Here is an 8,020-nt window from a genome sequence, read left to right as displayed (position 1 = left end):
GCAGCGGGCGCTACAGGAAGTGCTGTGTGCTCCCGCTAACGTGATTTGCATATTCATTACACTGGTGTCCTTATAGAGAAATTTATGACCCTGGCGCCCTTCGGACTTCGGTGAAAAGTCCCTTCACCACCAGACTGCCCTCGATTTTACTATCCCCTTCTAAAGTCCCCCAGAGTCTGGCGCTCCGGTGCATTTTAAGGAATAATTAACAGGGCCAACGGAAGGGACCCGACATACTCAAAACATTTAAAGGCTAAACTTTCAGAGCTTTTGTTTCCAGATTAGTGCACCGTAGAAATGAGAAAGTCTCAATCTGGAAATTTAAAACGCGGGGTAGGAATGTCGAATGAGATAATAAAAGGATATATAAAACCAGTGGTGTTCAGGTCAGTGAACATTTTGAATGCCTGTTGCACCTCCTCAGTTACTGGTCCATTGTGTGAACTCAATAGATGTTCCTTGAATGAATGAATGAATGAATGAATGACATGCAGAGGCAGTAGGCTCGGAGATAAAGAAAAAGAGATTGTACTTGTCCTCCAGAAGTTTTCTTGTACACCCATAAGTGTACACATACATGATGGAAGAAGAATATAAGAGAGGTACAAAGAGCTGGTAAGATAGAAGAGACTGCATACAGTTGTGGAAGAGATTAAGTGGCTATCAAGTTATAAAGAATTAAAAATATTGAGGTGCAAGTAGACACTTTTATAAAAGGTTAGTAGGAAGTATATCTTTGTCGAACTGGTAGGAAAAGCATTTAGCAATATGTGTCAACAGTGTATTGTGTTAATAAACTGCTCAAATCTCTCAACTCTGAACATTTAATGTACGGGAATAATCCAAAATATTAAAAATTATGTTGGAACATATGGACTTGTCATTTTTATAGATTGAAATATTGAAGATTGGTAATTTCATGTGGATCAATGTAATATATGCACAAAGATATTTATTGAATTATAATTCATGATTGTGAAAAGTGGAAAAAACTAATGCCCAACATTAGAGGAATGGTTAAATCAACTATAGCACACTGTATTTAATAATAACCCTTTGTACAATAATTTTTTAAAGTTGAATTTGCACATAATGAAAATCTTCAATCTTACTTCAATTTGATGACTTTTATCAATTGTATATACTCATGTAACCACCACTCAAACAAGATACAGAACATGTCCCATCGCTCCACAAAAGTTCCTTTGTGCTCCTTTCCAGTTTTTTAGATAATCTCCTCCCCTAAAACAACCATTTTCTGATTTTAGTCACCACAGATCAGTTTGATCTGTTTTTGAACTTCATATAAATGGTATCATAAATTAAGAATGCCTTGGGTTTGACTTCCTCTTGTCTCGTGTCTGTTGTCAATATAATACCTGTGAGATATATCCATATTGTTGCATCAGGAATTAGTTCCTTTTTATTCTTGAGTAATGTTTCATTGTGTAACTATTCCATGACTTAGTTATTCCTTCTCCTATTGATGGCATTTGGTTTCTGGGTTTTGGTTATTATGAATAAGACTGGTACGAACACTTTTCTATAGGTCTTGGTGTGGACATATGTTATTTATGCCTTCTATGGTAGTATTGTGAATAATAAATAAAAATTTTGAATATCCAAAAGATATTGCTAATCCAAAAGATCTAGGAACTTTTATTACCTTTTATTAACTCAAGGATTTTTTACCATGTGTGAAAACTCACTTTTTCCATATATGAAAAACTAAGTTTTATAGTTTTATAATATAATATGTATAACATATATGTATTATATAAATATTTTATGTATGAGAAAGTATACTTATTTATATGTATAATAAATATTTATACATACATATTATATAAAGGAATCACCAATTTGTTCAGAATTAAATTTCTTTAATATAGTATCTGATTTTCTTGGAAAGAATTTGAAGCAAATATCAAGATTGAAACTGTAGGCTAAAAAAATGTATATTTTAAGGAATATTAAAAATAGTTAGATTCTCTTGGCATTCTGTAACGGCCTTGTTGCTAAGGAAATTGAGATTCTGTACTAGGTAGTGCGTGCTGTCCTTCTCTTAAGCCTGCTTCTATGCCTGAGTATACTCCGTTCATCTTATTTAGTCATAGGCAGTCTACTTCCTGTCCGTGACACTTGGAAAGCTCCAGATCACTCAAATTAACACAGTCCCCAAATAAATATCATTCCAGCAGTTGGACTATCCTCCTAAGGAACAAAATCAAGAAATGATTCCTTGATAATTTGTTTATATCCTTCTTCAAGGAAAAAAAAATTGTTTTTGGATCTTGCCTTGGCTGTGTTATCCTGTACATACACCAAAAGGCTGCCAGTTGGATTCCCAGTCAGGGCTGGTACCTAGGTTGTGGGTTTGATCCCTGGTCGGGGTGTGTACAGGAGGTAACTGCTGAATGTTTCTGTCTCACATCCATATTTTTCTCTGTCTCCTTCACTCTTCCTGTCTCTCTAAAGCCAGTAAAAAAAGAAAAAGAAAGTCCTTGGGTGAAGATTAGAAAAAGCTTTTTTGATCTTTTGCAACTTGGATGTATTTATACATTAAACTTAGTAGAACTATTTGAAAATGTTTTCAGTTGCATAAGCAATGAAGGAAAAATATGAAGTTTGTTTAATTTATCTAGTTAACTATTTTCCTAAGTGTGGCTCAAGCATTTGATAATTTAATTTTGCATTTTAAGACTTAACTATTTATAAATGTAAAAGCTTTTCAATGCTTACATCATATTCCATTAAAAACTTTGTCTCAAACACTTTCCTACATTAACACATTGAAAAGCTTTATTGTATAAAAACATTATGAAAATAATAAATGATTACTTCAATAAAGTAAACAACATCGGGGTTTATAAATGAAGTTTGAGATTTCCTACTTTAATTCTATCCTTTTGAAGTTATTTTCTTCATGGTCAAAACCCACATATTTATAAAATGTAGTAGTCATTGAAACTTTAAAAAAATGGAATGATGCTAATTTTGTTACTTTGAAGTTTGATATTTTTTCCACCTAATGTTATATTATGAATAAATCTCCAGGTCACTGTATATTGTTCTCATTCATTATTTTTCATTGCTGTGTGTTTTATTGTACCATTCTTTTAGCCAATGGATTTCTGGACAACTTTAGAATGACTTTAATTAGTTTCTCAAAAAGTTTTCTCCAAATATTGTATTTTACCAATCATGTTATACTTCCTTGGTGGAGTACATTTTTATTGATGTAGAGCAATTTTTAATGTTTCTCTATGTTATTAAAAAACATAATAGCAAAAATGTTCCATTCATCCATTCATTTGTCCATTCTTTCAACAACTAGTTAGGGATCAGTTAGGAGTGGTTCTAGAACTTAATGATTCATCAGTGAGCAAAATAGACACCAACCCTGCTTTCATAGATCTTACATTCTAATTGAGAGAAAGAAAGGCCATAGACAAGTAAGACAGCTGATGATGTTACCAGAAAGGGGACTAGTCAGGAACGGGTCTGCCTCAGGCCTGCCACTAGAGTGCAGCTTCTTGCCTTTGTTCAGGAAGGACTTCAGGACAGAGTCCAGGTGATTGTGAGAGTATGTTTATTAAAGCTGGGGACAGTAAAACAAGAAAGGACTTAGGACAGAAGAAGCAACGTGAGAGAGCCTAGGCAGAGGTGCTTTGGTTCGCTGAGAAGTCAGAAGGGACCCTTTCAGTTTAAGAGATGTGTGCCTGTCGGGGAGGAAAAGGGAGAAAGGAAAGCTGCGGGCGTGCTCCCAGGAGTTAGCATTCTGGGAACCTGCATTTGCAAGGTTTTTAAAGGCTGGGAGTTTAGGGATGGTCTTGGGGAAGGATCTCAATGGAATAGTCATCAGCTTTTCCAAGTGTGCCCTTTCAGGATCATGGTCTCCACTGATTGGTCAGCGACAGGAGGGGGTCATTAGTTACTGCAGCTGGTCCTGGCATCACCCACCTGGTTTTGCTGCTTTTGGGGGCCTGGAGCTGAAGTACAACTGAGGCAGAGATGTTATTTATAGGGAGGTGATCTTCTGTATCTGGCTGTAAATTGTTCAGCCAATTTGTTCAGCTCTCTGTCTCAGTTTCCCTTTTCCATCTGTCCTGGCTTATTGCATATCTCAATGACCGATGTTATAGAAAAAAGTAAAGAAGACTGAAGAGCAAAAATAAAGGAAAAGAAAACAAAAAACAGATAATGCTTGGAGGTGGGAAAGAGGTTTGCTATTTTATATAAAACAATCAGGGAAGGCTGCAATTGATCAGGTAGCTTTTGAACAGGGTCCTCAATTTAGTACTGGGAAGAATCTAGTAAATATCGGGAGAAAATTCCCAGTTGAGAGAATAGTAAATGCAAAGGCCCTGAGGTAGGAGTGTCCTTGGTTCAAGTAAGGAATACTAAAAGGCTGGTGTGAATTCAGTAGAGAAAGGAGGAAGAGTTAGGAAAGATTAGATTAGATTGTGAAACCCTACACAGAGTGAGAGGGGAAGTCACTGGATAAGAATGACCTGATGTGACTCATCTTTAAAGATAGCTCCCTGCCAGCTGTGTGGTGAGTAGATTGTAGTGGGAAGAGGGAGACTAGCTTGGAGGGTACTGCAGCAATCTGGGGAAGAAATGATGGTGTCTAGAATCAGTCAGATAACAACATGTATTAATAATAAGAAATTGTCAGATGTTGGATGTATTTTGATGATAGAAATAACAAAATTTGGTGCTGGCTTTGTTGGAGTGAGCGCTGTGAGAGAAAGAAGGAAGCAAGGTTGACTCGAAGGTTAGAAAAATGATGGAGTTGCTTCTTATCAAGATGGGGTTGATGGGGAGAGGAGCAGGTTTGGAGGAGGACAGGGATAGCAGCGTGTTTCTGGGTATGCTGTGTTTGTGATGAATTCAAGTGGAGATGGTGAGCAAGTGGATTTGAATTTGGTGTTCAAGGGAAAGGTCTGGACTGCCAGCATGTCCAAGACTGGATGAGATGACCAGGAGAGCGAATGCAGGCAGAGAAGAGAGGAGGTCTGAGCTCTGGGGCCTGCCAGCCAGCAAAGGAAACTGAGAAAAAGCAGCCACTGAGGTGGCCAGAGAACCAGGAGGGAGTGGTTAGGAAGTGTCGAGGAGGTAGAGATCACCAGAGTCAAAAACTCCCTATAAATGAAGTAGGATGAGGACTGAGGATTAACCATGGACTTTTGCAGTGTGAAAGTCATTAGTGAGATTGACAGGAATCCTTTTTGTTGGAAGGGCAGATGAAAACGAGATTGGAGAGGGTTCCAAAAGAGTAGGAGGAGAAAAGCTTGAGAAAAAATTGTTTTGACACTTTCTAAGAGTTCTACAGTAAAGAGCACAGAGAAATGATGTGGAAACTAGAGAGGTAAGTGGGATCAAGAGAAGCTTAATTTTTTAAAATGTAATTACAGTATGTTTGTATGTTAATGAGAATGATCCTCTAAAGAGGAAAAAATCACAGCTACAGATGTGAGATGGGATGAATGCTGGACTCAAACTCTTGAGTAGGGGAGAGGACCCCCCGGCATACAGGAGTGGCCACCCTCTGAAGTTCATTCCCAGCAAGGGGGAACAGGGCAGACTTTGTAACTCAGGTAGGTTGGTACTTGTGGTGGGAACAGGAGGAAAGGTCTCTGATTCTTCTATTTCTCAGTGAAACGGGAAACAAGGTCATTTAACTGGGAAAGAGGGGTTAGAAGTTTGAAAAGAGAAATAATAAGGTGTGAAAGTTTCATTTGGTGGAAAAGAACTATCTGCATGGGTTCCAGTGTACAAAGATTCACCTCACTGGATGGTCACAACCATTGTTTGACATTTTATAACTGAGACTGGTTGTGTGCACAAAAGTAATATATCCCTGAAACACCAGGCTGATGACCACTATGTCTAGGAGCCCCTATGGCAGCACGTTCACATCCCCATTTTCTCTATTTTGCCTGGCAGTACGATGGGGAATAGAAAAAGGTCAAATCTCACAAAATTACAATTGTTTTAGTGAGAAAAGGAAAGTTAGGAGTTAGAGGGTTACAGAATACCAATTTTAAAGTTATTTTTCCTGTGGACATTTCAAGGTAAAGGTATTGCTTTTATTATAAGTACCTAGCTATACAACCAAAATACCGCTGAGCAAATCCAACCCTTGATTATATCTAGTTTTTGGTTTTAAAAAAAAAGTGTTTTCTTTTCCTATTATCATTATTATTCTATCACTAAGAATATTTCCCTTACACATAATTTTCACCCTTTTCACTTTTATCACTCAACGTTATAAAGAAAACACAGGCTCTCTGCTCCTCCTGTTCAACAGACAGTCACATCTTCCTGCGCAGAGCCAGCTGCAACCCTGAGACCCGATGGTAAAGCTCAGAGTGAACGGATTTGGCCGCATTGGGTGCCTGGTCACCAGGGCTGCTTTTAACTCTGGCAAAGTTGATATTGTTGCCATCAGTGGCCCCTTCATTGACCTCAATTACATGGTCTACATGTTTCAGCATGATTCTATTCATGGCAAGTTCAAAGGCACAGTCAAAGCTGAGAATGGGAAGCTTGTCAGCAATGGAAAGTCCAACTCCATCTTCCAGGAGCAAGAGCCCACCAAGATCAAATGGGGTGATACTGGTGCTGAGTATGCTGTGGAGTCCACTGGTGTCTTCACCACCATGGAGAAGTCTGGGGCTCACTTCAAGGGTGGAGCCAAGAGGCTCCTCATCTCTGCCCCTTCTGTGGATGCCCTGTGTTTGTGATGGATGTGAACCATGACAAGTATGACAACTCTATGAAGATTGTCAGCAACGTCTCCTGCACCACCAACTGCTTGGTCCCCATGGCCAAGTTTGACCATGGCAACTTTGGCATCATGGAGGGACTCATGACCACAGTCTATGCATCACTACCACCCAGAAGACCATGGATGGCCCCTCTAGAAAGCTGTGGTGTGATGGCTGAGGACCAGCTCAGAACATCATCCCTGCTTCTACTGGCGCAGCCAAGGCTGTGGGCAAGGTCATCCCTGAGCTGAATGGGATGCTCACTGGCATGGCCTCTGTGTCCCTACCCCCAATGTGTCAGTTATGGATCTGGCCTGCTGCCTGGAGAAAGTTGCCAAATATGATGACATCAAGAAGGTGGTGAAGAAGACATCAGAGGGCCCCCTCAAGGACATCCTGGGCTATACTGAAGATCAGGTTGTCTCCTGTGACTTTAATAGTGACACCCATTCCTCCACCTTTGATACCGGGGTTGGCATTGCCCTCAATGATGACTTTGTCAAGCTCATATCCTCATATGACAATGCATTTGGCTACAGCAACAGGGTGGTGGACTTTATGGTCTACATGGCCTCCAGGGAGTAAGAGCCCCCTGGACCGCCCACTGCAGCAAGGAGAAACAAGACCCTCAGCTGCTAGGGAGCCCTTGCCCAGATTGATCCCCAATACACTGAGACATTCCTGACATCCATAGTTTTCATCCTAGACCCCCTGAGGGAGGGGCTTAGGAAGCTCTACCTTGTCATGCATCATCAATAAAGTTCATTGTACTCAGCCAAAAAAAAAGGAAAGAGAAGTAGAAAACAAAACACAAATGCTTTTAAGTAAAAGAATTGTATCGCTCACTCAATAGTCTTTTTTAAATTCAGAAGTGCTAATTTTTTATTACTATGTTGTACAAGAAGGTGAAGAATTTTATTCAACAGAATATTCTCATAAGAGAAGAACGTTATTTACCAAAGAACTCAGTGGAAGAAGATTTGACCAGAAAGGAGGAGCTTCTAAACTAAGAGAGAAGAAGGAAAGAGAAGGACGAAAGGAAAGGTAATTGGCAGTTTCCCGGGATAACTGACAGTAAGAAGAAAAGAGGCACAAAGCAGTTATGGAATTTGAAAGAATTAGAAAGAAGAGGAAATGGAACCTCTTTATTGTTCTTGAAACTACAAAAATAACACCTGGAATTATTTTCAATTACTTTTGCTTGTTGGACATATTCATTTGAATTTGTAATTCTCCTGAAACTG

At 39.1% G+C, this 8,020-nt stretch overlaps 1 pseudogene; it reads left to right on the top strand.

The window, feature by feature from the left end:
* Window positions 1-6,362: 6,362 nt before the first annotated feature.
* Window positions 6,363-7,361, top strand: LOC112309353 (glyceraldehyde-3-phosphate dehydrogenase-like; annotated as a pseudogene).
* The last annotated feature ends 659 nt before the right edge of the window (window positions 7,362-8,020 follow it).

This window comes from Desmodus rotundus, chromosome 3, assembly GCF_022682495.2.
Source record: "Desmodus rotundus isolate HL8 chromosome 3, HLdesRot8A.1, whole genome shotgun sequence".
Taxonomy (NCBI): Eukaryota; Metazoa; Chordata; class Mammalia; order Chiroptera; family Phyllostomidae; genus Desmodus; species Desmodus rotundus.
This window is presented reverse-complemented; position numbering and strand designations above follow the sequence as displayed.